General features: G+C 38.5%; 1 non-coding gene across 1 annotated transcript; it reads left to right on the top strand.

The window, feature by feature from the left end:
* The first annotated feature begins 4,542 nt into the window (after positions 1-4,542).
* On the top strand, positions 4,543-4,703 carry LOC140264676 (U1 spliceosomal RNA). Its single transcript, XR_011906068.1, has one exon. It is a non-coding gene; the product is annotated as a U1 spliceosomal RNA (small nuclear RNA).
* Positions 4,704-6,523: the final 1,820 nt, after the last annotated feature.

Genomic DNA, 6,523 nt, shown 5'->3' with positions numbered 1-6,523 from the left:
ATAGAGATGCAATTGGTAGCTGTAACATACCAGTAGGAAAAGACAACAGCAGTCAGCCAGTTTTAGAACTTATCTTAGTGCAACACAGCTCACAAGATTTGTTTAATTTTATTATATTTTTTCTTTTTTGTGAATCTGAACAAAAGCTTAACGCCTGTAAGAGAACAAAATTGTTTATCTGTGAATTATTAAAGGTAGCAGTTAGACTCCAAGTTGTGTTAGCTTTGGTCCAATTTAATATATCCTTATATAAGAGAACTAAATTATTTTTTCAGTAAACATTTTCAAATTTTTTTTTAGATTTTTTTTTTCAACTTTCTCATTTAAATATGCATATAAAGTAAATGAAAAGATAATGGGCAAATAACTCCTGCTGAAAAAGCAATAAGCTTCAAAACAGTAATGTTCTTGCTACCCTGAAACCTGGCCTCCCAAGGTGGGATGAAGTTTGTTATGGGGAGAAATTGATAAAGATCTTTATATATTAGTGAATGATAGAATTTTGCAGGGTTTAGAAGTGATTATCATCATAGTATCATAGTATCATAGTATCATAGTATCGTGCGAGTTGGAAGGGACCTTAGAGATCATCGAGTCCAACTCCCGGGTTTCGAGCCCCCTGTGTAGCGAAGCGGCACTTCTACCACTGCGCCACTGGGGGCACACAGAATGAAACTTAATCTTACTGTTATAGAAATGTCAGTACTCTTAATAAAAAAGTACAGGCTGTTTAAAATTGTTTAAAATCTTACTAACAGAATCACAGAATCATAGAATGGCCTGGGTTGAAAAGGACCATAATGATCATCTAATTTCAGTGCCCCTGACAAGGGCAGTGTCACCAGCCACTGGACCAGGCTGCCCAGAGCTACATCCAGCCTAGCCTTAAATGCCTCCAGGGATGGGGCATTCACAGCCTCCTTGGGCAAACTGTTTCAGTGCATCACCACCCTCTCTGTGAAAAACTTCCCCCTAACATCTAATCAAAACCTCCCCTGTCTCAGTTTAAAACCATTCCCCCTTGTTCTATCACTACCCACCCTTGTAAACAGACATTCCCCCTCCTGTTTATATGTTCCTTTCAAGTACTGGAAGGCTGCAATGAGATCTCCCTGGGGCATTCTCCAAGCTAAGCAAGCTCAGTTCCCTCAATGTTTCTTCATAGCACAGGTGGTCCCTGATCATCTTAGTGGCCCTTCTCTGGACATGCTCCAAGAACTCTGCATCTTTTTTTGTGCTGGGGCCTCACAAGAGCTGAGTAGAGGGGGGTCAATCACCTCCCTCTCCCTCCTGGTCACCCCTTTTTTAATGCAGAACAATTGGCCTTCTGTGATGAATGCTCATTCTGCTGGCTGATGTCCAGCTTCTTGTCCACCAGGACCCCCACGTCCGTCTCTGTAGGGCTACTTGCCAGGGGTTCTTCACCCGGTCTGTATAAATACCTTGGATTGCCCCAGCAGATCATCAAATCATGAAAGAGACAGAGAATTTTTAAGCCACTGGCAGAACAAATAGATGTCAAGAAATGAAAGAAATGCTTTTGGACTCTGGAAGTGGTTAAGTCATAAAGACTACAAAATCAAATACATGTGCAAAAGCAGAAATCCCAAATAAAACTTAATTTAATGTAAATATGTTTCCGTTAACTTCCTCCGTGTATACAAATGGATGGAAAAAAAATATTAAGATATGGTCAGGGAAAAGAAAATATGCAGGTAGAAAGGATAGGTTTCAGAAGTGGTGTTACTAGGAATACAACTTTTAATACAGAGTCATAAACAACATTTCACTGCCTTTGTTCCGCGTCTTCCACACTTTCCTATCTGATCTCTAAGGAGGACATATTTCAGCTACGTTTTTTTTCCACATCCATATCCACATGTTCTGTTTTGGGAAGGTCAAAATATTAGTAGCATTTTGCTCAGCAGCATCTCCTTTCTTGTTACTGAGTAAACGTAAAGCTTTAGTATATCCAGAATTAAAATTATACTCTATGTGGAGATAAATAAAAATTACTCTTTTATTCTAGTTCAGCATGCTACAGTTTTCCAATTTTTACTAAAATATAAAATGGTTCATATCTGTCCCTGGTGTCATTTCATGGAAATGCACTTGTTACTGTCCTAATTATGATCTGACACAAAAGCTAGGATTTCAGCCAAGCTAGGCAATGCATAGCAAATAAATAAATACAAACACAAATATATGTGTTCCACCACTAATTTTCATTTATTTTTCTATGTAATTGCCAGTATGTTCCTTTTTCATTCGTGAAATATTATGGGCTCCCTCTGGTGGGCCAAAACAATATGTTTTTAGAGTAATTTTTAGATTGTAGGGAGTCCATTTAGCTTAAAGGAAAACAAATACTTGTTCTGTGTGTCTAAGATTTGGAGTTCTAATCCTGATACTTTTCAGATTCCTTACCATTTGTGACCATGCCTCAGAAAGACTGTATTTTCAGAGCATAACTCTCTACACTAAAATACATGTTTTGTTGTCGTTGTTGATGTTTAATATAAAATTTTCTAATGAAAAGACTAAACAAGCAACCTTCGCTAAAACTGCGGGTTCAGATTTCTTGAATATGGTGACTATAATCAGGAGCAACATTAAGTCCCTAGAGTGAAATCATGCAAGTGTGGTTGTGATAGAAGATTGAAAACTGAAATAAATACATATTTTACTTCTTTTTCAGAATATCACCGATAAAGTTAGTTTGCAAACTGAAACTGTGTCCTCAAGAATTTGCTGTGATTTCATGAGATGAACTGCTTGTTTAAAATCAGGAGTGCATGCATGGACAAACATCTACCATTTATTGCTACAGTTTCTGTGAAATTATGACAATATTATCTTTTAACTCAATCGACAAAATGCTAAACTTTCTTAATCTGTACATTAATAAGAAATTTCTGTAATGTTTATTTTTTTTTAATTTCATTCTATTATAAATTGATTTGTTTTTCATCTTTCCTAAAATAACTTCAGAATTTGAGGCATACAGGAAATTCGGGTACAAGAAAAAACATAATTCATAGCTTTAGCTAAAGAGAGATGAAAATTAAACAACTCAATCAATCAGAATTAGTTGAGAAACTAAAGTGTCACAATAAAGAAAAAATATCTTGGTTTTAAGAATTACTGGTAGCTTACTCAAGGTGGTCACTTTTGTGACTAACTCTTTTTTGCCAGAATGGTTATACTGGGAGATTATGTGGTGGATTACATTTTTTTTTTTTTTTTTTTTTTTTTTCCTGATAGCTGTAGATTTGTTTCAGTGAATTATATACTTCTGTATACTTACTTCTTTATTATTTTTTCTGAGCACATGAAATGTTACAGATACTATTTCATCACAAAAGTGATCAAGATTAAAAAAAAAAAAAAAAAAAGAGGAAGAAAGAAATTGCATTGAACAGATAAAATGTGAAATATATCTCTGTATTTAGCTTTGTTGTTAGAGGCAAATTTCCTATTACAGGATTAAGGATCCTCAGATGGTGTTGGAAAATGTCCTAGATGTGCATTGCAAGCAATGAACAGAAATAAGAGAACAGAAGACCTTCAAACTGAGAAAAGATGAGGATAGGGCAAAACTTTTAATTTGTTCACATGAGAAGACCTGACTGAAAGGTGTCACTAAGCTTAGTGTTTCACTATAATCAGGTACCTGGTTTTGTTGTTCAGAGTGTAAACTGGTAAAGCTTTAGAAGATGAATCATAGCTGACACCAAGCTGACCTTAAATGCATTTAGGAAGCTGATGAAGAACAGCAAGCCTTCCACAGAACTGTTGTCTTTTAGAAAGAGAGGAGTGTTTCAAATCCATATTCCAAACAGCCATTTCATTGTCAATAAGGGCTGTGGAAGAGCAGTAACCTCTGTACGCATGGAGAGATGGGGAAACTTTTAATGAAAGGGTCTGGTTACAGAACACTTTTCTCTTGTTAACGTCAGTGGATGGCTACAGTTTTTGCCCTTACTGTTTGCCACATTTTTCTGAAGTCCTAATTGGGAAATGGAGAAGATAAATTGTACTCTTAACTCTTTTTCAAATAGAAAAAAATGCCTTGGATAGAGGAAATATTACCAAAAAATCCAAGATAACTTCTTGCTTTTACAGAATGATAATATACTGTTATGTATCATTATATAGAAACATATAACTATTTCATTTTTTAGTTAATGTGATTAAAAGGGTGATGCTTATGTTCTCATACATTTTGTACTTACATAGTACATTCTTCTCAACTCTCCATGAGAGAAGGATGAGTGGACAGTGATGATAACAATGATGCTGATGATTACAATCAGTTTAAAAAAGAATATATGTTACAGTCTGAGAAGCTAGTAACTGAAATTAAGACTGATTGCTATATTTAGACTTTATTTTTTACTGAACTTACGATATGCACATGTTCCTAGGAATGTATGCAGAAAATGGCCTGCCTTTGTGTACAGACTGGGGGAAATTGTTTAAGACATCAGACTGTCACATTCTCAGCCTCAAGGCGCTCCACAGTTCTACACCTTAGTGAACAGATTTACCTGGCAGGTTAGACACCTTGATCAGGCAGATGGTTTTCCCAGGCAAGGCTCATCCCTTGCACTCCAGGTGTGCTGACCCCAATGATCTCAAATGCAGAAAACTCAACTGCATAATCTGTGGTAGTAGGGAACTGTTCTAATGGTCTCTCTCTCTCTCTTTTCAATTTTTAATTTTAATTTTCCTCAGCTCTGTGCAGGGAATATTATGGAATATTATCTCCTCTAGGGTTGCCAGCTGCTAGATCAAGTACTAGATGAGACTGTTCGAGGCCCTGTCTAACCTGGCCTTGAACACCTCCAGGAATGGGGCATCCACAGCCTCTCTGGGTAGCCTGCTCCAGCACCTCACCCCTCTCTCAGTTAAAAACTTCCCCTGACATGTAGTCTAAATCTCCCTTTCTTTAGTTTAATATCATTCTCTATTTTCCTATCACTATCTACCCAAGTAAAAAGTTGATTTCCCTCATGTTTATTATCCCTTTTTAATACTGGAAGGACACAGTGCGTTGGTCCTACAGTCTTCTCTTTTCCAAGCTGAACTAGCCCAGTTCCTTCAGCCTGTCTTCACAAGAGAGATGTTCCAGTCCTCTGATCATCTTCATGGCTCTTCACTGGACCCTCTCCATACTCTCCACATCTTTCCTGTGCTGGGGGCACCAGACTTTGACACAGTACTCCAACTGGAGCCTTTCAAGGGCAGAATAGAGAGGGATAGTCACCTCTCTCACCTTTCTGGCCACTCTTCATAAGATGGAACCTAGGATACCATTGGCCTTCCAGGCTGTAAGAGCACACTGCTGACTTTTGTTAATTTTTTTATCAACCAGGACTCCGAAGACATTCTCAGTGGGGCTATTCTGACAAGGAATTCTCCCTGTTTGTCTATATATGTGAGATTATTTTGACTCAGGTGCAAAACCTTGCAATTTGCTTTGCTGAATTTCATTGAGTTCACAGGGGATCACATTTCGAGTTTATCAATGTCCCCCCTGGATGGCTTCCCTTCCTTCTGCTCTATCAACTGCACCACTCAGCTTGGTGTCATCAGCAAACTTTCTCAGGGTGCACTCAATCCCATCATCTATGACATTAATAAAGGTGTTAAAGAGTATCAGTCCCAAGGTGGGCCCTTGGGAGACATTGCTCATAACTGGCCTCCACTTAGGCATAGAATCAGTGACCACAACTGTCTGGCTGCAATCTTCCAACTGATTCCTTATTCACTAAATTGTCTGATAGTTCAACTCCATATTGCTTTAATTTAGAGATAAGGATGTGGTGAGGAATCATGTCAAAGGCCTTACAGAAGTCCAGGTAGATGTCATCAGTTGCCTTCCCTTTGTCCACCAGTGTAGTCACTCCATCATAAAAGACTACCAGATTGGTTAGACATGATCTTCCCTTGACACTGGCTGTCTCAGAACACCTGCTCATCTCTCTTATGCTTTAACATGTCTTCCAAGAGGATCTGTTCTATGCATCTTCCCAGGCACGGAGGTGAGTGAGTCTCACCAGCCAGTAGTTCTCTGGGTTCTCCTTCCTCCAGTTCTTGTAAATGGGAGTGACATTTCCTTTTTTCCAGTGCCCAGGGACTTCACCTGACAGTCATGACTTTTCAAATATGATGGAGAGTGCATGGCCACCACATCAGCCAGCTCCATTAGGACCCCAGGATGCGTATCATCTGGCCTTGTGAACTTGTGCATATTCAGTCTTATGAGCTGGTCTCAGACTTGCTTTGCCCTTATGGTACGGGACAGTTTGCTCCCCCAGTCCGAACTTAAAGGTTCAGGTTCAGGTTCAGGTTCAGAGAAGTGAAGTTCAGGAATGCAAGAATCTTGGCTGCCAGTGAACAATGAAGCAAAGAATTCACTGAGTACCTCAACCTTCTTTCCATACTTGCTGAAGCCTGTTCTTTTTCATTTAGCAGAGGAGATATGCTCTCTTTGGCCTATTTCTTCTGACCTATGTAC

The sequence above is a fragment of the Excalfactoria chinensis genome, chromosome Z (assembly GCF_039878825.1).
Source record: "Excalfactoria chinensis isolate bCotChi1 chromosome Z, bCotChi1.hap2, whole genome shotgun sequence".
NCBI lineage: Eukaryota > Metazoa > Chordata > Aves > Galliformes > Phasianidae > Excalfactoria > Excalfactoria chinensis.
This window is presented reverse-complemented; position numbering and strand designations above follow the sequence as displayed.